The sequence below is a fragment of the Stegodyphus dumicola genome, chromosome X1, assembly GCF_044657685.1.
Source record: "Stegodyphus dumicola isolate Sdum_Otavi_A_Nest chromosome X1, ASM4465768v1".
NCBI lineage: Eukaryota > Metazoa > Arthropoda > Arachnida > Araneae > Eresidae > Stegodyphus > Stegodyphus dumicola.
Genome location: NC_140780.1, coordinates 14,035,322 through 14,061,660, shown reverse-complemented (window position 1 = coordinate 14,061,660; position 26,339 = coordinate 14,035,322). Strand labels below are relative to the sequence as shown.

The following is a 26,339-nucleotide window of genomic DNA, read 5'->3' as shown; positions in this document are numbered from 1 at the left end:
AAGACACTACTTAACAGTCTTACTTTTATTTTCAAAGAAAATATATCTATACTTTTTGCAAATATGCAGTTTTACGATTGTAAGGACAAATATCGTAGAAATCAACACGGAATCTCTGCATTGATGAACTCTGACATAATTGTTCATTATATATAAAAACAAATTCTGTTAACATGAAAATATATATGTGGACAAGTTTTTTTACATACACAATTCTTTTGACCTAAATATTTATTTTTGATTGATTTCAAAGGTTGCAATCATAAAAATTCCACATTCATTACATAATATATAAAAACAAGTATTTGAGAAAATGAATAATAATTGTCTTCCTTAAATCTTTTAGGGAAATATGTTTTTAATACAATGCAGGTTTCTTTTCATAATACAGTGGACATATTCAACAAAGAGTTAACAGAGCGTAATGTTCGGAAAAAACTTGCTTAGCAAAACAATCCATTATACAGTTTTTATAATATTTCAAAGATTACTCCACTTGACAATAAAACCGTAATATAATAAAACGTATCTCTCCATTAATTCAGTAATAAATAAGTAATAAGTATCTCTCCATTAAATAGATAATAAAATATAACACAGATTTCAATCTGATTTCATAAATTTCATGCATTTTAAAAACTACTGCACACTCCAAATATTATATACATATATGCCAGAAATATATATTTCTATTTGTGTATGTACGAAGAAATAATGCATGAGTAAAATCACATATCTAATGCATTTTTTGAGTAGACTGATTAGTTTTAATGCACGCGTATGTATAATGATAATCTTAAGTTCTTGCTACTATACTATAACACTAAAGAGAAGAGTCGTAAATATTTTGTAAAAACTTCCCCAAACTCATTCACATAGCAATTACAACATACGTAAAAGCATGATAACAAAAAATAACCAGTACGGCGATAAATAGCCAATTACAATAACCCTTCATTCGTCAATACCACTCGTGTGTCGAGAGTATTTGCCTTGAGGCCGGTAAATATCCGGGTAAGCCTCCTTCGTCGGGTCTCAGATATCAGACAGATTCATCCTAGCCCTCCTATAAAACAATACGAAATTCTTTTTACTCTCCTCTGGAAACCAAAATTGGCGCCTTTTGCCTCCGTGCCCCATCCGTGCAGAAAGACTTAGCGGGTGCAAAACAAGACATCTGTCTACTTTGTCTATCTGTGTGTCAGGCATATTCACAAAGCCTACAGACCATTTCCCTTACGGTCTGCTCTCATTGGATTAAATATCTGCTTGGCAGTCATTTTTGCAATGGCGAGTTATCGCCCTGTACGCGTAGGTCTTAGGTAATTGTGGGCTTTCAGTACAGCGAGGAGAACATCGTTTATTTCATTCGATAATTTTTTGTTGAAAGCTAAGGGAAATTGTGTGGAATATATTTTAAATAACCTACTGATCTTATTAATAGTTTATTTGGATTTGGATTTAAACAATTAAAAGTACGATAATTGTTTTGCAAGAAAAAGTGTTTACAAATCTACTTTTTCGTCATTTCTGTTAGAAAGATTCTATTGTGTAAATTTTCCATAGAGCATTTATTTATATAAATAAAGGAATATTAAAAAATTAACCAAATGAAAACATTTAAGAGCGTCAGTTACCTATTCTTTTTTACCCAAATTATAACTAAAATTATATTTTATTTCATTGTGCGCTATTTCTACTGAAACGCTTTTCAGGATCTTGGATTGTAATCTTACTACTGGTACTTACTACAAAGAATACAAACCGGTAAATAAAAATAAGAAAACTTAGCATTATATAAATAGAGAAAATAAAAGCGTTAAATTTTTAACACTGCACCCGACGACGAAAAGACAAATAATGACGAAGTCATTCAGTAAAGTTAAAATAAAAATAAATTTGTGCAGGACAGAATTAATAAAAGTCACCAGAGAGGATAGAACCGGCGATCTAGAAGTCCGAGAATTTCTTCTGTGTTCGTTATGGCTGAGCTGTGATTTCTCCGACAGCTTATGCACACTTTTTGGTACACTATGCTCATATACAAATAGCAAAGGCGATGAAGCAAAAGTCGCCAAGCACAAGATTCTGTAACCCTGTTCTTTTTTAACCAATCGGAGCAATGAATATGCGTGTGTCAACTAAATACTGCCAAAAAATACTAGATCTAAGCTTCAAAACTGGCAACATTGCTTCAAGTAAACATCTCGTCATCGTGCCACGAGAGGGCTTCTAGGGTCTAGGAAGAAACAGAACATTCAGAAATCAGGTCCTTTAAATGGTGAATTTTGTTACGATAAAAGATTTTTTTCTGTATTACTGCTTTGGAGTCGAGTCCGTACGGGGAAACTTCTAGTAGAATTAAGGTGTATTTATCCATTAAAATATTTTTATTCTGATCCGTTATTAATAAAATATGTATGACATTTATGTAGGGAATTACCCCACTCACTACACTGAAGATGATGTGATGAATCTTTTTAAAGATTTTAAAGATATTGCGTTGCAGCGGTGCTTTAAAAAAAAACAGAAAAGCTTTTGTTTTTTCACATGCTTCACCGAATCTCAGGCGATTGATGTTGTGAGGAAAATGAACAAATTAGTTGTTGATGGGCGAAGTCTAGTTGTCAGGGCTCAAGACCCAGATTTACAGTATGTCGTTGAAAATGCCCTGGAGAAAGCAGATACATCATCTCTTCATAAGCATTCTGATGAAACAAGACAGAAAAACACTTTTCAAGAGCAAGGGCAGAAAACAAGTAAAAAACTGCGCCCATTAGATGATCTGTATGAAAAATTTTTAAGCGATTGTGGTCTTGCTGTAAATACTCGTTCCAAAGAATATCAAAAGCATTCAAAGGCTCTTAGTGTTTTTGAAAATAACGTGAAGAAAACAAAAACATCTCGTCTTCGTAAGCATTCTGATGAAACAAGAACAAAAAGTACTTTGCAGCCGCAAGTACAGAAAACAGGAAATACAACTGAAACTGCTTCATCTCAGAGTCATTCTGAGGCCAGCGATTCGTTTCGACGTGGAATTGTCGATCGACTTAAATTTAAACGCAGTGCTTTTTGCAGATTTGAAAATCCTGCATTTGAGATATATTTTAACCGTATTCTCAATGTTGCAGATAATTCCCAAGAAGATGAAGATACTGACGTTCCTGAAGATGATTTTCCTGAAGATACTGACTGGATTGCTGAAATGTTTTCATCAATGGCATCTGCCAATGTTTCATCAACGGCATCTGCCAATGTTTCATCAACGGCATCTGCCAATGTTTCATCAACGGCATCTGCCAATGTTTCATCAACGGCATCTGCATCTAACAGTTTAATGAATGTTGATATACAAGATATTTTAGGCCAAGAAAATAGGGAGTTTAACTATGTCTGTGTTTCAAACTTTACATTACGAACCAGTGTTCAAGATTTATTTGAACTTTTCGATGATTATAAACCTGTGAAAATAGTAATGTTATGCAATACACCTCGTGAGGATGGAAGACCTACACAAGCTCTTGTGTGCTTTTCGAATGATGATAATGCATCAGATGCTATTTGTAATCTGAATAACACTTTATACAGAGGTAGCGTTTTAAATGTATATGATATCACACATATTTCATCACTTCAAGATTTTATTAATACTGGCAGAATGGACTGTGCTTAAGGATTTCTTTTATAAAATGATTTTATGATAGTTTGTGAAAAATTTGTTTGGAATTTTGCTTATGATTTAAGGTACATAAAGGATATTAACTTTTAAGAGAATAATGTGCGATTTAAGATGATGTTAAAATTCCATTGAAAAAGATATTCTGCAGTTGGCAATGTGTAGTATTTTAAAATATGTGGCTCTTTCAAATTTGTATTATCTAAAATTTAATTTTTTTAATTGAATTAAATAAGTTGTTTTAACATTTCATAAAATAGGAAAGTTGATGGCAGTTTAAAAAAAAATTCACTTAACAAAGTTTGATTATATATTACTGAAAGAGGGTTATATTGGCTTAAGAGTGTATATATATATTATATGTATAAATCAAAAGTGTTATGGTACTATAGGTGTTTATTTCTTATATTTGATTTTGAATAATTTCTTGTTTTTAATAGCAAATGAATATGTATAATTTTTGCCGAGTTATATTGGGCTAAACTGAATATTTTTGCTCAGTCTGTGTATTACAAAAAAAGCTATATTTCTGAATATTTTTGCTCAGTCTGTATATTACAAAAAAGCTGTATTTGTTATTAAAATTGAATATTTTTTTTGTTTTTTTTTTTGTTTATGCTCACAGCCTAGATGGTACAGTAAAAATTAGCTTGTGACTTTTTGAAAAAACTCTCATATTACAGTATCAAGTGAAAGTCTTAATTTCCATATTGAGCATAATTACATGATTGCTAATTTTTTTATTACATCTCTGAGATGATTTCCACCTTAGCAGTTACTACCCTCTACAGATTGTTAACATCCTGGCTAACTCTTTGTTAATGTACGAAGTACTTGCTTATATTTTAACTAAGTATGCTAAAATATAAAGTAATTATGCACTTGGATATCAATAATTATGTTTTATAAATATGTTCTACTTCATTCAGATATTTTCTTTGTATTAATTCTATTATATTTTTAAATTCTTAAAGTATAAGCTTTAATTTAATAATTCTATATGTTTGAAAATGATTTTAGACAACTTTGGATTCAGAGTTGTTCTTTGTATTAACTGTATAATCAGGAAAGAAAGCTATTGTTAAAGGTGATACTTTGTTTTGTAATTGAAATAGATTAAGATTTGTTGTTGAAGAATGAGTTTATTTCTGGTTTGGTGCTTTTTCAAATCTTCTCTTTAAGGCTGATTTATGAAATGATTTGGTATAGCTTATCTTATTTTAAAAGCATGTACTACATAATATTCTTATACAGTTTTAAAGAAGTATGCAATATTTAGAGCACTTTTCTAATGGAAAATTGGGTCCTTATGGATGGTAGTTTTGGCTTTTCAGGGATTGCCTCAGACGGCAAATTTAGAGATTGCTCTGGCTGGCTATAGCATTGGCCTATACATAATAAAAATTTTAGATTAAATGTCTGTAGATGTTCATATTATAAACATTTTATTCTATAATAAAAGTTTATTTGATTTTTTAGTTTTATTTTGCTAAACTGAATATTTTTGCATAGTTTGTGTCTTTTTTTTAAAATGCTATCTTAACTATTTTAGTAAGTGTTGTTAAATACTAAATAGTCATTCATGTCTACTTTAATGAAACTGTGCTGTGCAGAGCATAGTTACATATACCTTTCACTAAATATGTTAAAAAGTAATTGTATGCTATTAACAGTTATATTGTTTTTATACATATGTTTTATTTTTTGCTGAGAGAAAAACTTTTCTTCTGAAGCTGTTTGGAGAAAATTGTTATTATTTTTTGTATTATATTTTAAATTGTAATTTTTCATTTGACAGTTCTATATAGTTTAAGCATTCCTTTGAATTTAAAAAACTTTTAGTTTCTAATAGTTTTTTTAATTTTGTATGCAGTAAATGTGTAGTCAGAAAAGAAAAAGATTGTTAAAGGTACTACTTTGTTATATTATTGAAATAAATTTGTTTACTCTGTTAAAGGGCAAGTTTATTCTCCTTTGGTAATTTTTCTAGGCTTCTTTTCAAGGCTGATTTATGAAATGAATAGATGTATGTCACAGTGTCATGTAACATTTTTAAAAATGCATTTAATAAGTAATATTTGGTGTTGTTCTGTCATTGTCAAATGTTTTGCTGGACTTGTTAAGAAATTGGTTCATATGAAGTCACCAATGTTTACTTTTAAAGTAGTTACAATGTTAACTTTTTTAAGAAAAAGTAAATAAATGTCTTTTTAAAACTTGGCAACAAGCAAATTCTAAAGATGTAATGGTAACTTGTGTTTTTGGCTAATCTTTGGAATATGGTAACAGGTAGTTTGGCGATATTTTGGTAAGGCCATAAAGGTTATTAGCAAGGACTTTAGCAGTGTACATGGATAAAGTCAAGAGTGTGCGCAATGCCATTTTTGTGAAATTCTGGGATGTTTTTTTAAGTGAAAATAGGTCGACGTGTACATGGATACCGTGTATGTGCAATTCTTAAAAACGCGGCAAGAAGTGGGCGATTCTGCACTTTCTCCCAATTTCAGACCTAATCTTTGTCATGATTAAGCACTTTTGTTCCATAAAAGTACTAGCATAAGCGTAATTCGGCTAGCATATTGTTGTAAAAAAATGCCTTTACTTTGTGAAAACAAAATGGCGTCAAAAAAAAAAAAAAAAAAAAAAAATAGCAGGTTGCTTAGCAGGGTTGGTCGCCAAAAAATCGCAAAGTTACCATAATCCAAAGATTAACCGTGTTTTTATTATTATTGTATCTGAAAATTTGAACTTCCCTAATGCTGAAATAACTTTCATACGATTTCCTCAGGAACGAGGAACTATTCAGTTTGAAAAGAAAGTGCACGAAAAACCATAAAATGATTCTTTGTCTCAGCTTTCTTTGTATGTTGTTTAATTTACATTAAAAATTCCTAATTTTACAAATATCTTGTTCTTTTTTCTCTTGGATTTTTCTTCAACTTAACTGTATCGTATTTAAATATTACAGTAATTTAAATATTTTGGCAATTATTTTTATGCTTTGAATTTTTCACCAGATCGTCAGCTTTTGGCGATATCTGAATCTGGTTCACATAACAGAACAGTACCTAATATTTTTATAACATGCATGCAAAACTTTTAAATATTCTTCCAATTGAAAATTTTAACTTAATACAGTCAAAAGTCGTTAATCTGGACTCGTCGGGACTTCGGCAATTCCGGATTATAGATCATCAGTTTAAATCTGGTGAGATGGCATGCAGAAATTATAAAATTAAGAATATGAAACTGTAATTTATAAAGAACAATTATGATCTAAAGGGTATCAAAATTTACAAAAAAAAAAAAAAAAAAAAAAAAAAAAAAGCTTAATATTTATTTGTTTACTTTATTAAACATTTCTTTCAATGTAAGTTGTTTAAGTTGCTTTGTTTTATGTGCTTATACTTTCTCTTTAATTCTATATAAACTGACATAATTTCTTTTTCAGTTACAAAGTTCCGCTGCTCAAGTCCTATAATTGCTGTACCGAGAATACTGACTAACTTGTCAATCGAAATTTTTTCGTTTTCACTAACCTCTCTGTCACTTTCTTCATGCTTGTATCCATTTTTTGCAGCAATTGCACTTTTTGTTTGATGGACATCGAAACGTACTTTCGCTTTGTAGATCCTTTGGGAGCTCCAGCATCGGAAATTCTATTTGGCATAATTGAAAGTTCAAGCTTACTTTTATAAAATTGCTCTAACAGTCTGCAAAAACTAATAAGCCGGATCCAATTTGAAGATTAAGGAACAATGCAATCTGCAACATTAACTGAAATACATAATTAGATAATTTTAGCTAATACCATCTGTTATACATTAAACGTGCATGCGTAAATGTATTATGCGCATGCACACATGCATGTGTGCAGCCATAAAGGTCTTAACGCGCATTAGTAAACGCCTATATGCATGCGTCAATGCGACGCATGCGCAGAAAGTTTGTAGCTTTGAGGTCCGAATTAACGACTTTTGATTGTAATTTTTGTATTTATCATTAGTGTTGTAGAAGTAAGTAAAAGTCAAATAAATAAATAACTTCATGATTGCTAAGTTGGACTTCAGAACTGTCACTGTTGATTTTACAAGGATAGTTTTTTTTATATTTCTTTCTTTTCTTTTTATAAAACTGTACTTAGTCTTTTTTTTTTTTTTTTTAATGCACTAAAAGGAGTTTTTGAAGGTGCAGTCAAGTTAATAACAGAATGGGAGTTTGGTCACCAAATACCTTTTCCTTCTGTTGATAACAATATGTCAATGAATACATGTTTGTTGATTGAATAATTTTATCAAAACACCTCTAGAGATTTATGGAATACAATGTGTGCTGTATCTGGTTTTGTACAAGCTACATCCGAGAATTGAAAAGCTTGCAAAATGATTTTCAATGCTCCAGAGCAATTTAAAAGCAAAGCTGAGATCTTGATTTAAAAAAGGATTCATTTTCTTTACTATGAACTTCATATAGGTAACCCAGTTTCAAAAATCAACAAGGTTTTATAAAAATCTGCTAAATGTAAGTTTCAATGTGGAGGCAACTTCTTTAGATGCTTTTATAGCATAAATTTAATTTGGTATGCATACACTAGTAATTTTAACAATGTTTTATTTAATTTTAAGTACTATCTGTTGTTTTTATCTAAAATAAATGTCTCAGTTGTTTTTTATTTTCTGTATAGTAAATGTATACTCAGGTAAGAAAGGGATTGTTGAAGGTGCCTTTTTTATTGTATTTTTGAAGTAAGTTCCTCTTTCTTTTTGTGTACTGCCCTGTTCCACTAACACATAGCTGAGGATCTCTCTTCCCCTTTCCCAGCCTTCATCAAGCAGCATTAGTTTCTTTCCTCTCTGCACCAGTAACTCAGTGGTGAAGACTACTGAACACTTGGGGAGTTTGACCCAGATTCAATCTCAGACTAACAGGTGGTTGAATTTTGTAGTTTTACCCATGTATAACAGAAATATGAGTCAGCTTCCCATAGAATATCCTCTATTAATTCATCCCTTTCCTTAGGTTGGTAGCCCTTGTGTACTTTGCCTTATTTGGATAACTTAACCTTTCATTTCCCTCACTCTCTCTGAAGTGTGCATCCAGGCAATATGGGACATAATGGGATCCAGTGGATGCGGAATGTTTTGCTGGTGAGGGGAACAAGGAATGAGAAAAGAGGAGACCGGGTCATAAATCCATCTCTCTCTCTCTCGAAAGGCATTTAGAACTTTAAAAGCAGTATAAAGTGCAGTAAACGGGATATTGAAGTTTGTAAAAGGCTACATAAAGTCTGAATCAATATGATATACATGTAACTGCATCTGAGCTTTGAAAATCAAACACAATGACTTTTAATAATTCAGATTTAATTTTGATTTTAATAATTCTTACCAGTTACCTCTTGAATTTCATGTAAGATGATGCCAGGTAATTCTTGGTCAGAAATCAATATGAAGCAGATTTAAAACTATTGGCAAAAGTAAACATGGAATAAGCTTCTTTAGGTGGCCATTAACAAAAGTTTTAGACTGGTGTACATATATGTATAATTTTAATACAGTTTTTCATTGGCCAGATATTATTCAGGGATTATTTTTACCAAACCAGCCATTGATCGGCCTCGCCTGATGATTGCTAATAAACTTATACACAGTTTACACTCCTTATAATCATATTTCATTAAAGAAATTAGATTTCCATGCACATTGGAGGGATCTTAGGCTACTTTCCTTCATTTGCAGTCTACTTCAGAGCTATATTTGAACTGCATAACAGCCATTTACTTAGTTTGGTGATATCATAACTAAAATAAATATGGCTGCTATCATTTTGCATGTATAGTTGCATTTTCCAACTAAAGTAAATAGTTTCATTTTGCATGCCCATTACCTTTTATTTCAATACTGACACTGTAAGCTATTTAGAAGATAGCCACATGTAATAGCATATTGGCAACAAGATATTCTTTCACTATGCAACACAGTAACCTTCACACATGTAAGCACTTTCCAAGCAGTATTCTTCAAAACTGGCCCAGATCCATTGTTAGTATAATGCAGATTGTTTCTAGTGGATACCGAGTCTCTCTAGGATTCCAGACAATAAAGCTGTAGATAAATTTCCCAAGTCTTGTTTTATCACTACCCCATCAAATCCTTCTCAACATGGATGAAACAATACATAGTTTACATTCTTTATAATCATGTATTATTGTACAAATGAGACTTCTGTGCAGGCTGGAGGGACTTTTTCTCATTTACAGACTACTTCAAAGGTATTATTGAACTGCATAACAACCATTTACTTAGTTTCTCAAAGCTATTTGGGTGATATCATAAATAAAATAAATATGATTGCTGTCATTTTGCATGTCTTTGTCTCTTTCAATATTGATATTGCAAGCTTTTTAGTCATACTGAAACAATTAATACTCTTGCTAACTTTTAAGTGATGACAGCCATATTTAGTAGCATATTGGCAACAAGATATTCTTTCATTATGCAACACAATAATCTTAGAATCTGTAAATACTTTCCAAGCAGTATTCATTAAACTGGCTGTAATTCATTGTCATGCAAATTATTCTCCAGCGAATTTTAAGTCACTTTGGGATTCCGGGCAATGAAACTGAACATAAATTTCCTAAATTTACTTTATTACTATCTCATTCAAATCCTTCTTTTCATGTGTGAAACAATTATCAACTGTAAATTCAAACTTTTGCCGGAAAGAACTGGGAACAGCTCATGAGAACACAAGACAGGATTCTTTCTGATCTGCCTAGAATTCCATCTCTAGTGCTAATGAATGTAGCTTTTACTTATAAACTCATGGTTATAAATGGTGATAATATATGATGTACACATAGTACATCTGAAAAAAATTAGCTATCACAAAGTATATTTACATATTAAGTTCACACATATTGTTTTTTTTGGCCACTTGTAATTCTCCAGGGTAATTTCAGCCATCACTTTAAAAGCAATGTGGATATTTTAAATCTGCAAAATGTTTCCAGTTCCTTATAAATTATCTTTTAAATAACCCACAAAATATAAGTAAGTACCCATAAGTCAAATCCCTGTAAAAACAAGTAGACAAAAACCCGTAGAACTACGCAGGTACCCATAGGCCAAATTCTCGTAAAAACCAATAGACGGAAACCCATACACCTATACGGGTACCCATAGGCCAAATCCCTGTAAAAATCCGGTATGCAAAAGCATATTCAGGACTTAAGCATAGCAAATTAGTACAAATTTTTGAAAAAAACTTCTTAGCATAATTTAAATTTATTTACAATTTATATGTCAGTGTTCCAAATGCATAGTAATGTTGTGATAATAGATTTCATGCTAAGCTTTTTTTAAATTTAACTATTAATTTCTGCAAACATTTACATGATTACTTTAATTAACAAAAAATATTTTTAACACACTTTGATATGGAATAATCTTTTCCATGCCAGTGAACGCTATTAAATTTTCCGGTTTTATTCGGTTTTGAGGGCCATAAAAAATCGCCAAACTATTGTTGATGCCAGTACTGCCAAAAATAATTACGGCAACCCTAATGCAAGAAAGGAAGTATAATAGTAAATAACTATTTAAGATTGATGTTTTAATTTAGATGAAAGGTTAATTTCATATAATACCTTTTTATTATTATAATTTACATAAAAAATGCTAAACATGACTGAATGGAAGCATAAGAGTAAATAAATATTTAAGATCATTATTATAATTTATATAAAAATTGCTAAACATAACTGAATGGATGCCTGCATCACTATTACGCTACCGAGTTATCGCTAAAGCATAATTTCGTCTCGTTGGGTGTTCAAACATAATTTTCTATAATGAATGATGCCTTTTCTTTGAAAAAATTCTCGGTAAAGTGCAGAATCGCCCACTTATTTGTTTGCCGCTTTTTACAAGGGTAAAAACAATTGGATTTTTGTCAATTTCTTTTACTTTTTAAGTGAAAATAGGTCGATATGTACATAGATAAAGTGAAGGGTGTGCACAGTGCCATTTTTGTGCAATTCTGGGATTTTGTTTTTTAAGTGAAAATAGGTTGCTGTGTAAATGGATACCGAGTATGTGCAATTCTTAAAAACGAGTCAAGCAGTGGGTGATTCTGCACTTTACCCAAAATTCTATTGCAGACTTTTCGTCATGGGCAGTTTCCAAATTGTTAAATCCATAGGATATCAAAAAAGGATTTAAAAATTAAACTAGTATTTCAATGGCGTCTTAAGAAATATTGAACTATCTAAACTAACGCAATCTGAAATCAGCGCATATGCTAGATTTGGCGCACTGTTAAATGGGCGCTTTTGAGCATACATTTTCGCTGCAGATTTTTTACAGTCCTCAAAATGGAATAGTACCAATTTTTCAGTCTAGTTCAGACATCTTGACTATTATTGATGTAATTTATAAAAAATATAATTGGTATGCTTTATAATTATTTAATTTATGATATTATTATAATAAATGAAAGATGTTTGTAATGCTAATATCTATGTTTACCAATACCTTCTATTTTCTTTGTGAGCTCTCGCATTTATTACTCTTATTCAAGTAATTAGCTTGCTTGTTAAATATTTTTTACTTGTTCTTGTGATATGAAATTCTATTTATTTAATTTCCTCTTGGCTACAATTGGCTTCAAAAAGTTAAATTGTAACCTTGTAGGCAACAGGGAGAAGAAATTTTGATTCGGGCAGTTGGAGTACACCCTCCATATTAGTAGTACTGGAAAATTCAAAATTGAACTTTTTTAATTTTATGTTAGGTATGGTCAACTTTATTAGCACATAATATTCAAATGATAAAACATCTACATCAGCAAAGCTTTAAAAAGGTATTTCTGGATTATAATCAGAACAAAGTTTTACAAACAGAAACAACAGAATACAAAAGATATGTTTTTGCATTATCTAAAAACACAGTGAAGCAAAGTCAAAACTATTCTACTGTCAGAACCATGGTTCTACTGGCATTTCCTTACGTATTATTTCATATACGCAATCAATACTGGTATTTTATTTTTCTTTATATTTAAACTGTGAAACATATTAAAAATAAACAAAACACGAAAACATGAAATAAAAAGCACAAAATATTCGTATATAGAGCACAGAGTCCAGTAGTAATCTACAATCGTATCGTATTCAATTCCTCTTTGAGTGGTATTCGACACTTTACCACTACATAGTTATCGTTCCCTAATGAGGGTTCCAAAGTAGGTTTATATCCCTTAAAAAAGGTTAAGTGGCAGGCTCCAATGCCGCCAAGAAAAAAGAAAAAGTTACTTTTATCATCTCTTGAGCTTCAGAATTTCGTACTAGCTGTTGTAGTGGTGGCGCCATCTCTCGGTAGTCTTGAGAGGCAGTCCTGAATAGCTTAGGGTTAGCTGGGCTTGTCCTGTGTCGCCATCTGTTGATGAAAGTAGCAAACGGTCTGGAAAGTCTGGCCAAAGAAAATCTATACACATTCTTTGGTTAGGCATAGCTGTGACGTCGTCATCTTATGGAGAAGTCTGAAGATCTTACGATCTTAGCAATCTTTTTATGGCATTATCTTAGAGTAATTAATCTTGCTCTGCAAATCGAAACATGAGTTCAACTGTTCTGAAGGCTAGGATCATTCTTTTGAGCTGCTTTTAGTAATTTTAATTCTATGAGCAAATTTTGTAAGGCTATTGATTAGATTAAATATTTTGGGGCCTTGAAATGTTTTCAAAATCTCAGCAATTGGGTCTTCATTTTTAGAATTTGCTTTAAGGGCTTCACTGAAGTTTAAGTTCGAATTTCTTGAAGTGTTTTCTTTTAGTAATTCAGGAAAGTCTTCAATTTTGGGGCGAGAGGGTGCTGACTTTATTTCTGTAGATTTTTCAAATCTTGTCCTGTAGATCTCGCAACCTCTGTACGACGAGACATGATTTTTTCCGCAAAAGATTCACTTAGGTTGTTCATTTTCTTTTAATTTACACGTATTGCTACAGTGATTTCCAGTACATTTGTATCTGAGAGTGTTCATATTCGTGGCGGTTGAAACACTGCACAAGACGTATTCTGGGCGTGTATTTTTCAATCAGAATGTTAAAATCGATTATGTTATTTAGTTGATGAATTTTTTCTCCGGCTGCATTGTGGTGTAATTCGATGAAGTAAATAGGGAGAAGAATTTTCTGATCGTCAAGTTTTTTGGAGAATTGTCTAACTTTAAAACAGGAAATCCTCTTCTGGTTAGGTCGTCTGTAATGTCGGCTTCTGTCATGGTGCTCGGCTGGTTTTTGAGAATTACTTTAATTGTTTCGTTAGAATTTAGCTGATAAGTATGAAATTGAATCAGTATTTTCTTAAATTTATCAATCACGTTCTGAAAGTCTGTTATGGTTTTGGTAAAATAAGTAGATCACTCGGTTCTTCATCTCTTCAAAACTGTTTTTGCATATTGAGAGGCAAGTTTTGTGAAAATCTTTCCAATCTGGATTTGGTTCTGTTATTACAATTGGTGGAATTTTCTCTGTTTTAACTTCGGCATTATCTGAATTAAGGTTTATTATTCTTTACTATGTCAAGCAGTTGAAATCGGTTATTCTGATCAATTTCTTGAGATTCAATAATTTTAGGTGGGGGAAAAGTCTTTTAGGAGTTTGCCAGTCCTCTTGCGAGTTATTTTTTACTGTGCTAGATTTTTCAGAATTATTAGTGACTTGTGATTTGATTCATTAGCTAAATGTGTTCATTTAATGTTTCCATATTTCTATTGTCAGAGATTTTTTCTGATTTAAATAATTCTAAAGATTCTTCCATATGCTGAGCTGATTTTTCTTGAATTTCTCCAAGGATTTGCTGGTTTAATTCAAGGTTTTCTGAGTTTGATTGTCCTACGATTAAGTTTGGGAAGATTTCTTTATATTTTTCCATAACAATTTGAAAGTCTTGAGCCTTAGGGGATTTTTCGTTGGATACGTTTAGCCTTAGTTGAAATTTGATTAGCGCTTGATGGTTCCTGAATGAAATCATTTAAGTTTAATTTGCTGCTTTTCCTAGATGTAAAAGAATAATCAGACTCTTGTTCCATATCATATTCCCTGTCACTATTATGCCTGTTATGCCAAAACATATCTGGAAGTTTTATTGCAACTGGCCATCGAGGAGAACAAAAGTGAGCTTACCAAGAATTAAGATGAGCTGAATAATATTCGGTGGTGTCTCTAAGAGTTCAACCGATCGAATGATAGAAAATAATCTAGGAATCTTGTTGAATCAGCGATCTGAGGTAATCAAAAGCAGTAGTGGACAGTACGGGCGAGGCCCGAACTGACAGACAGACAGACAAAATAGACAGATGTTTTTTGTTGCACACGCTAAGTCTTTCTGCACCGATGGGCGAAAAATCAAGCATAGGTGCCAAGGAAAGGTATATAGAAAGGAGGGCAATTTCGTTTTTCAGAGGAGAGTAAAAAGGAAATTCGTATATTTTATACGAGTTCGAAAGGCCAGGAAGAAAAGATGGGACAAAATAAAGTAAAAAATAAATGGCCCAAAAATAATGGAGAAGAAAAAAAAATTATGTTTATAATTTTTTTAAAAAAAAAAACCACGATTGTGTCCATGAGTGTAGTCAAAGGAAGTTGTTATCATTTACATTAAATAGAGTCTTCCAGGTGTGTGTAATGAGTGTGTTTTGTAAAGCTGAATAGATGTAAAGATGGGGAAAATTAATAATAAAATATAAATATTGAGGGTCCAGTCACATAACAGTCTAGTTTAGAAGCTAACTTTTGCTATAACAGGGAAACTAAAATTTAAAAATTTTAAATTAAACTTTTATTTTTCAACATGGGAAACTATATGTTAGCCTCTACCTTGAGACACAGTAACATAAGACACATAAGATCAAGATGCATATAATATCATGCAAAATTATACATTAATTTAAGTAACATCATCAATTGCCGTTTCCAACGTATTCATATACTCAGAAAACACCATCAGATAAAATCATAAATCTAAAACAAGGCGAGAACACATCAGCAAAAATAAATAAGTACATAAATTACAGAGTTTTTTTTATTTTAATATTAATTAATTTTTAAAAAAAATAAGCATTTTATTTATTTATTAAGTTAATGGTCATAATTTATTATATGTGTACTATTTTATCAATTTGAGGCACACTGTATTAATATATGCTTTTAATTTAAATAGATAGGAAATACAGATTAAAGGAGCAAAAACTACAAACCTATACATTCATTGAGGCCCAAGATCCTGTTTTTTGCCTCTCGAGAAATTCCTCAAGGGGGCCGCAATGGGTAGCGCTAAAAGACTACACTACTGATAAGGGCTACTGATAAGGATAGCGTCCCAACGAGATGGTAACCAAAAAACAAAAACAAAAAAAGGAACCACATGATTTAAAGCAATTATTAAGTATTTAATGCCAGAACATAATAAAATGAACATAATAAAATGAGCATAATAATAATGATCATAATAAATAAATGGCCCTCAGGGGGCTCACTTTTGTGAGTACGGGTGTGGCAATCCCGAGGTACCGTAGCCCTTCAGGGGATCATCTTCTTGGTCAGACGGGTGTCACGATCCTGGAACCCCAGTGATCTATCCTCTTTTCCGTCTCCTCTCCTCTTGGCTGGAACTTTTCCCCTTCCCTTCTCCCTTGTGGTTTCTCTCTACAGAGCTTGGGGCTCGTCACGAGAGGCTGGAACAGATCTTGTTTCTAGTTTTCGAATGGCGAGAAAACTGCCCACGTGTTTGCCGTGTGTGGAGACCCGTGTCGCTGGAAAGGAGGGTCCTGGTAGTTGAGGGGCGAGGTACTGTCCCCAACACACTACTTTGGCCTCTGCTTCAGCTAAACGGGAGGCACCTTAGTCGTCCTCACGGGTGTCAATCGGCTGGTCACTAGTCCTTGTGTCAGTGGCTTGGGGTCAAGCTCTCGGGAGTACCTGCTTTCGGGAAAGCCGACTGTGGGGCTTCAGTTTGCGTATAGGTCCGGCTAGCCCTAACACAGGAATCTGTGTTCCCTTGTTGGGCTCCGTGGTGGGCGGGGCCGTCGGACCCGAATCATTTCTATTTTCAATATGGCAAATACATATATTTTTTATTAAAAGATTTTGAAGTCACTCCAGTCTCTCAACCTAGTTCTGAAACGTCTACTACTAAACCAGTCACTCAACCTAGTTCTGAAACATCTACTAATAAACCAATCATTCAACCTAGTTCTGAAACGTCTACTACTAAACCAGTCACTCAACCTAGTTCTGAAAATTCTGGAAAAAAATTACGGACAGATGCAAATAAAAAAAATCATAACAATCGTCCCCGTTTCCTAGTCATCTCTAGTCCTTCTGGCGAAATGCATAAGATGTCTCCTTTCGTAATAGATAAATACATCCAGTCTTGTATTGGTGAGCTGAGAAATATAAAGCGTCTCCGTTTCGGAGACTTGCTTATTCATACAACCTCAGCCACCCAGTCTGCTTCTTTACTTCAGATATCTAAACTTGGGCAAGCGAATGTCAATGTAACACCACATAAGTCACTGAACTATTGTCGTGGTGTAATCTCAGAATTCGACCTTCTGTATGTTTCTGAAGAAGAGATCGCTTCTGAGCTATCCGAACAAAATGTCTGCGGTGTAAGGCGGATCAAGATGCGTAACGAAGGTAAGTTGATAGACACGAAACACGTGATCCTTACCTTCAACACGCCTGATCTGCCCAAGAATATTAAGGCCGGATATCTAAATATTCCTGTAAGACCTTATATTCCTAACCCTATGCGATGTTTCCAATGCCAGTGTTTCGGCCATTCTAAGACGTCTTGTCGTGGCAGCCTCACATGCGCCCGATGCTCACAGATTGGACACGATTCTGATAATTGTACCGCTGCGCCTCTTTGTATAAATTGCAAGGGTGAGCACCCAGCATTTCCTCGCTTGTGCCCAAAATGGAAATCGGAAAAAGAAATCCAGACTACAAAAGTTACTAGGAACATCTCTTACGCCGAAGCCAGAAGACTAGTCCAAAGCACAGAGACTCGACCAAAAAAATCATACGCGAGTGCTGTTAAATCATCTCGTACAGTTTGCACCCAAACATCAATAGGCACACAGACCCCACCAAATAAAACCCAACCGTCTACATCCAACAAGAAAAAAGAAAATGCAACCCATATAGTACAAAAAAAAGAAACAGTTATTCAAAGTAAGCCGAAAACTGCCACACAAAAAATATCAAATAAAAATAGACGTCGCAGCAATAGCTCTCTTGATGAGATGATTTCTGAATCTGCGGATTCAGACTTTATGGAAGTGGAAGAGGGTCTGGAAGTTCCCAGGCATCTACTTCCACGAAAAACAAAAGAACAGCACAGGAAAAACAAAAACCATTCATAATGGCCACCCTCGTGTCATGGAACTGTCGCGGTTTCCACCGAAATTTGCTTGACATCAAATCTATAATAAATGCGTATCATCCTGTGTGCTTAGCTATACAGGAAACAAATCTGAAACCAGAACAACATACAAAACTTCGGAGGTTTTCTATCGTCAGAAAGGATAACCTTGCAGGTGAGCGTGGCAGTGGAGGTTAGGTCTCCTCTCCTCACTGGATTATCCCTCAAATGTACTTTCTTTGACGACATCCCTCCAAGTTGTCGCTACTCAAATAAATCTTCATATTGTTGTTTCATTTGTTTCTTTGTATTTGCCTCCAAATGAGCACATTTATCAGCAGGATTTAAATAATCTAATAGAGCAGCTGCCTGAGCCTTTTATCATAATAGGAGATTTTAACGGCCATAGTCCACTCTGGGGTAGTAAAGATACAAATTGCCGAGGAAGACAATGTGAGCAGATGTTCGAAGATCATAGCCTTTGTCTCTTAAATAATGGGCAGGATACGTACTTCCATGAGCCTTTAAGGACTTTCCACGCTTTCGACCTTGCCATCTGTTCACCATCTCTGTTGCCATTTTGCACTTTTAGAGTCGGAAAAGACCTGTACAACAGCGATCATTATCCCATTTTTGTATCTCTTGCACGAAGAGGAGCAAACCCCATGTCGAGACTCCCTCGGTTTATACTGGACAGGGCAGACTGGGAACTCTTCTCTTCCTCCGCAGAGCTCACAGAGGAAATGGTAGAAGATGTGCATATCGATGACGCTGTGGAAGCTGTTACTAATACTATTACTCAGGCAGATATGCTTTCCATCAATAGAACATCAGGAAAACTCCTAAAATATTCGAAACCGTGGTGGAATCGCGACTGTAATGAAGCACTGAAACAGCAGAAAAAGGCATGGGGTATTTTTCGTAGATATCCTACTCTGCGAAACCTCATAGTATTTAAAAGAGTCAAAGGAAATGCACGAAAAGTAAGGAGGCAGAGCCAAAGGAATTCTTGGATCTCATATGTGTCGTCAATTACCTCCTCCACGCCTAGTAAGCGGGTTTGGGAAAGAGTTCGAAAAGCATGCGGTATCTATTAAGACCACTCACTTTCCTTTTTGGAAAAAGATGGCTAAGTGATTAGCTCCATAGAAGAAATAGCGAATACTATTGGTGAAACATTATCTGCCGTTTCTTCCAGCAGAAACTATTCACCTGCATTTCTGTCTATCAAGCAGCACTCTGAAATAAATCCTATCGCATTCAACTCTTCCCAATCTGAGCCTTACAATAGAGCATTTACTATGCTGGAATTAAAGAGAGCTTTGTTCCTGACACATAAGTCTTCTCCGGGTTTTGATGGCATAAATTACGAAATGCTGAAGCATCTGTCCTATAAGTCACTGACTGCCCTTCTCACTCTCTACAATAGAGTGTGGAAGGAGCTTTTTTTTCCCAGTGCATGGAGGAGAGCTGTAGTAATTCCTATTGCGAAGCCAGGGAAAGATCCAACGAATCCTGCGAACTATCGGCCAATTGCCCTTACCAGTTGTGTATGCAAACTATTTGAAAAGATGGTAAACAGCCGCCTAGTCTACTTCTTGGAAAAGAATAATATTATATCGCCTTATCAAAGCGGTTTTCGAAAGGCAAGAACGACCGTAGATAATATGCTCCTGTTAGAGACATCTATTCGTAAAGCTTTTGTCAAAAGAAGTCACCTTGCCTCAATATTCTTTGACATTGAGAAAGCTTATGATAAGGCATGGAGATACGGTATACTTCGCGATCTTCACGAGAGTGGCTTGCGCGGCAACCTACCAATTTTCATTCAGAATTTCCTGAACACTAGAAGTTTTCTAGTAAGAATTGGCTCTGTTCTGTGCGATGTTTTTGAACAACAAGAGGGTGTGCCTCAAGGCTGTGTGCTCAGTGTAACCCTGTTTAATTTAAAAATAAACTCTGTACTAAAAGAACTTCCTCCCACCATCTCGAGATCTCTGTATGTTGATGATCTGCAGATTAGCTGTCGAGGGGCAGACATGAGATATGTAGAGAGGCAAATGCAGATGGCTCTGAATAAGATCCAAGAATGGTCAGAGAAACAGGGATTTGCTTTTTCAGAACAGTAAACTGTGTGCGTGCACTTTTGTAGGAAGCGTGGTCTCCATCCTGAACCTGAGTTATATCTGAATGGTACAATTATTCCAGTTGCGCCGGAAGTAAAATTTTTAGGAGTGACGTTCGACCGAAAATTGACTTCCTTTCTCATGTTTTAAACCTGAGAAAGAAGTGTCTAAAAACACTTAATATTTTAAAAGTTGTGGCGAACACCTCCTGGGGTGCAGAGCGTTGCTCTATGCTTCGAATTTACAGAGCGCTTATCCGCTCTAGACTGGACTTTGGCTCAGTTGTTTATGGATCCGCTCGGTCATCTGTTTTGTAAAAACACTAAATATTTTAAAAGTGTTGGCGAACACCTCCTGGGGTGCAGAGCGTTGCTCTATGCTTCGCATTTACAGAGCGCTTATCCGCTCTAGACTAGATTTTGGCTCAGTTGTTTATGGATCCGCTCGGTCATCTGTTTTGTTAAAACTGGATTCTGTTCACCATCAAGGTCTGCGGATTTGTTCAGGAGCTTTCAGGACTTCTCCTGTACAGAGCCTATATGTTGACTCTAACGAACCATCACTTTATCTGAGTCGTGAGCAATTGTCCCTATTGCAATATTTTAATATTCTATCACAACCTGAACATCCCAATAAGCTGTACTTACTTGATGATGTGTGTAACACTTTATTTGAAACACGTCCATCCTGTGTTCCTACCTTTCCTTTAAGAGTTCTCCCTGTCATTGAGGAACTTTCCCTCTCTGATATGTGCCTACAAGCAGTACAGAATTTTGAAATTCCACCTTGGGAAAATGCACGGATCCAGCTTCTCGATATTTTCAAACATCACGTAAAGGCGAGTACTAACGAGATCGTTTACAGACAACTCTTCGCTCAGCACAGGCACAAATATAGCAGTTATCATCCGATATACACAGATGGATCAAAGTCAAATGATCATGTCGGGATGGCTTTTGTATTTCAAGATTACATTGAGGGCCGATGCCTGCACCATGCTTTCTCAGTCCTAACATCTGAACTAACTGCAATATATTACGGTCTTTTGTACATCTCAAAGCTCTGCCACAAAAAGTTCATAGTTTATACAGACTCGTATAGTGCTCTTAAATCCTTGGAAGCTTTCCCCAACACGCAGAATCCTGTGGTAGTGGATGTTCTCAAAATTCATAGAAATTCAACAATTCGAGGATATGAAGTCCTGTACTGCTGGTCCCTGGACATGCAGGAATAAAGGGAAATGAGCTTGCAGACATCGCAGCCAAATATGCTGTTGAACCGTCCACTCGCCTTATTCCTTTTAGAGACATCTGCTGTGTAATCAAGGGGAAGATGCGGAAAAATGGCAGCAAATTTGGGATGTTCAGCATCACAACAAGTTGAGAAACGTCAAGCCTAGAATTGAACATTGGGATTTTGCTGGAAATCGTAAGGAGGACGTTCTTTTGACTCGTCTCAGAATTGGTCACACTAGAGTCACACATAACTATCTTCTCAAAGCTGAAAATGAGCCTGTCTGTTCTAATTGTAATGTTTGTTTATCTGTTTGTCATATTTTAATTGAGTGTCCATGTTTTAATGGTCTTCGCCAGAAATATTTTAATAACTGTGACTTACCTCTCGACCGTTTAATCGGAAGAGAGGTCAGTTGTAATTAATTTTATTATTTAAAAGAGATTGGCTTTTATTACCTAATGTAATTTATTTTGAAGACTGTGTCTTGAATTTTAATATGTGCTTTTAACTTGTGTTTATATGACTTCATCCTCTGGATTTGGTACATTTATCTACTTGTTTTTATTTATTGAATTTTAATGACATCAATTGTAATCATCCCACCTTGTGTTTGGCGCGTCATAATCATCTCTGGTTTTTGAACCATAATCACTCACTCACTCATAATAAATAAATGAATTTAAAGGTACTTTAGTGACAGATATTTGATTTAGCTTAGAGAAAGTTCTACTTATCTGAATGTTCTGTCTTGGTGTTGTAAAAGATTGCAAGGAAGATGAAGCCTTTAAATACCGGAGAACTGTCGGTTTTGAGAACGAGACAATGTAGAGGATATTCGCGAAAATTTTTCTTAAATAAATGACCTTTTTCTGAAAAAAAACTTTGAAAATTTTGGAGCTCTTCTAAGATCCTGCCTCCATTGTACGTGATCAAAGCGCCCTCTCCGAGGCCCGAACTCTCGATGTTCTGGTCCGTAGTGCGGTGCAAGCTACAATCGTGCAAATTACAAAATTAATGATCACGTGATGTCCATGTCCTGCTCCTAATTAATTGTACGCGGAGGAGCCTAAGGAGGGCCGTAGTCAGTATATGTCTATCAAAGCTGCTTGATGAGTTTGGGAGTTACATACAACTTTGATGCCTTTCATCTCCTGTGAGGGAATCCTAAAAGAAAAAAACATCCAAATCCATAAAGATGGAAAGACCAATGCAACTAGGTGATGGCAAGAGTGGCGCCATCTCTGGACCACAAAGGCAGTTGTCGTGAAAAGTTTCAGCCAATGTGTCGCCATCTGTTGTCAAGTACTGAAAGGTTGAAAATGAAAAGCAATACAATAATTTTGAGGAAATTAATTTTCAGCGAATCAAAACATTATTTCCACTGTCCTGAATGATAAGAGCATTTTCTGTGTAGTACTGCTGGTATTCTAAATACGATGATCATTATTGGTGATGCTATTTATTAGCTAGAAAACGTTCTGTTCTTGGAATACTTCCATAATTTTGGACAGCTGTTCTTCTGGTTTTAAAGTCTTTTTTCGAGCTGCGCTGTAGTTTAGTTTTGAGTTAGTGGGAATATCTGATCCTTTAGTTGCGAATAAATTGGGAAATTCATCGGTCTTGGGAGGAGGATGTGAGGTTAATTTTCTATAGCATTGATTTTTTTATACCTTCTTTGGTAAACTTCACAGCCTCTGTATGAGCTCACGTGATTGCCTGAACAAAACATGCACTTAGGTTTTTCGTTTTCTTTTAGACTGCAAGTATTGCTTCGGTGATTGCCTGTACATTTACAGCATTTAACTGGTTTGAAGCAGTTCGACTGTGAATTGCCGTACTCCTGGTAGTTATAACAGTGCACAGGATGTTTTCTGGGCGTGTATTTTTCAGTGACGATGCTGGAGTAAAAATATTATTAAGTCGATATATATTTTCACATACAGGATTTCTGTGAAGTTCAATAAAGTAGATTGGTAATAAGATTTTTTGGCCCTCGATCTTCTTGGAGAACTGCCTGACTTTGATAACTGGAAAACCTCTTTTAGATAGATCTTCGAAAACATCCGTTACGGTAATGGTATTAGGCATATTTTTAAGTATAACGTTGATGGTAACGTTAGTATTTATCTGATAAGCATGGAATTGAATGCCGATTTTCTTCAGATTTGCTATGGAATTTTGAAAACTCTGTGATATTTTTGGTATAAAGATATATAGCGCGGTTTTTCATTTGTGCTTCAGTGCTATTCTGACAGATTTCTAGACATGTTTTGTGTATTGATTTCCATTCAGGATTAGGCTCTGTGATGACTATTGAGGGCATTTTTTCAAGGAGAATAATTTCAATTTCTGCTGTTTCCATTTCAGAGTTTAAAGTGGAGAATCTATTTTCTGGAGGTAGTTCATTATTTTGCGTTAATTTATGATTTGGCTTGCAAGTTTTATTCGGGGTTTTCCATTAGGAGTTGTTTTCTTGTTTTTCTGGAATAACGTCATTTTCTATTTTCTGATCAACTTGGATAGAGTTTTGCTTTTCTCTAATTTCGTTTTCTAATGCTGCGATAAGTTCATGATATTTTTGGGAGGCTGCATTACTAGGATTGTTTTTAATTATAATCGTACTGAGTGGTGAGTAGTTTGAATCTTCTTTCAGGAGTAAGGTTCTCTGCCTTATCAATTTGCTTAGGAGCTGGAGTGTTATTTTTGATGATTTCTTTTTGGGCTGCGATCAGGTTGGGGAAAATATCTTAACATTTTTTCAAATTATTTAGAAGTTTCTTCAATTTACTTGGGCACAGTTTGCCTGATTAGTTTAAGATTTTTCTGGGAATGGTCAGAGTCTTGGTCCTTATTTTTGAGAAAGATCCTGGCGATTTAGTTTAAAACTAGCATTCGAAGCTGTTGAATAGTCGCAATCCATTTCACTATCAATATAGTTACGATCAGCTCAGAACTTATCAGGTGAGTCTTGGCTGGCAATCGAGGAGAGAGCTTAAAACCATGCTTGCCGAAAATCGAGATGAGGAAAAATTCTGAATTTGTCTCAGTGATCTCAGTGTTCGAAAAAAAAGGACCACGTGAGTGGTCATCCACTCGAGTAGTACCGTCAAGTGCGCTACCTAGCGTCTACGGACAGAAGGCAACTTAAGGATCGTGATCTGATCATCCCGTCTTACGCGCATCTCAGCATGCGCATATGCTACCGCACTCTTCGTAAAATCATTCTGTTTATTTGCGTGGGCTACCATGTGGTCAGACAGACAAAGTCGATAAATTCTTTTGCATCCGTGCATGTAGGGGCTCATTTATGAACGTCAATGTCGAAGTTTGTTCAGCGAGAGGCAGTAATGTTACAGGTATGGACGTTAGCGTTCCGGCGACCGCTACTTCGAATCACGCTAGCTGCTCTGGAGGGGCTGATAACGCTACTTTGGAAGACAATGCTTCAGTTTAATTTATGAAAATGCAGATCGATGATTTGGAAACTGAAATGCCACAGTGACGCTCTACCATCAAATAAGGTTACTGGACCTATAACGCTGGTACTGAAGAAAATGCAAGCCGAGGCTAATACTCTCAGAGGTAAGTGTGGCTTAGCTATTCCAGCAGGAAAATCCACCCGCTCTAACCCAGCTGTAAACTCTGTTAACCCTAATGATAGGCTAAATTCGAACCCTAAAATTGCTAAACGTAAAACTACTCCTGAAGGAGCTAACGAACTTACTGATAGTGATAGCGAAGGAATTAAGACGCCGATTAAAACGCTAAACAAGCGGTAATAGATAAGATGAAATCTGTGTTAGAGGTTAAAAATAAGTTTTCTGTACTTAATGAAAATGAAAAGATTGATGCAAATAATGCGAATGATAATACGATGGATGAGGGAATTCAGCAGAGCAATATTGCTTCGCAGGTAAAAAATGTCCCCCCCCCCCCATAACAGTGAATACTGGCCAAATTAAATTTGAAGACTTCCTAAAGAAATTTGTTGCTAAATCTGATGCTAAATTCTTAGATAAAATTAATGGGAGTTCCTAAAAATCTTCCCGCAAACACCCGACGACCACAGAATCCTGACTACGCTTTTTAAGAACGAGGCAATTGAGCATTACATCATCAACGAGAAATATAAACGACCTATCAAAGTAGTTGTAAGAGGTCTCCCATCAAATTCTGATAAATAAGAAATTGCTCAGGCAATAACTGGTCGAGGCTTTACGGTTCAAAAAATTGCTCAGCTGACTAAACATAGAACCAGAGCCCCTATGCCATTGGTCTAGGTAACCCTCATGCAATCTGCTAATATAGTAGAAATATACAAACTGAAAGTTAACTCTATATAGTTTCTGTTGAAAAGTATAAAACAAAAAATCAAATCCCGCAATGTCAAAAGTGGCATCATTCGTCCGAAAATTGCTTCTTCCAACATCGCTGCGTGAAATGCGCAGAGAATCATAGATCAACTGATTGCCCTATTACTGGAAAAACAGATACACCCAAGTGTGTCTTCTGGCTCACAAAAATAAAACAGCTCTTTAACATACACAGTATTAATATCTTGTTCATCTCCCATACCATCAGGTCTTTTCACCTTCAGTTGTAAATTTCGCTTTCCAATTGCAATTTTATAAGGACCAATAAACAACGCTTCTTAAAAAATAATTCTCTCTTGAGCTTCCTAATCAAACGTTTATAAATAGTCAGTTCTCTTTTATACTTTATCTTGCGTAAAATTCTAGTATTATGATCTAATCCGATCACCTGTTAACTTCTCTTATATGCACGAATAAGTCTTTTAAACTTCTCCATTTCGAGCGTCTACCACAAGATCACATTTCGAGTCTTCCTCTGTATCAACAGATCGCAAACT

At 34.9% G+C, this 26,339-nt stretch overlaps 1 protein-coding gene across 3 annotated transcripts in view; it reads right to left on the bottom strand.

Moving 5' to 3' along the window:
* The window catches only part of LOC118203924 (annexin A3-like), a 132,410-nt gene that overhangs the window by 90,533 nt on the left and 15,538 nt on the right, over nucleotides 1-26,339 (bottom strand). The window contains exon 1 of one of the 3 annotated variants that reach the window (XM_085807810.1): nucleotides 15,937-16,041. The exons of the other annotated variants lie outside the window; for them this stretch is intronic. The gene's annotated coding sequence lies outside the window, so the exon portion shown is untranslated. Of the gene's footprint in view, nucleotides 1-15,936; nucleotides 16,042-26,339 lie in introns of those variants that run through there. 3 annotated transcript variants of the gene reach the window in all.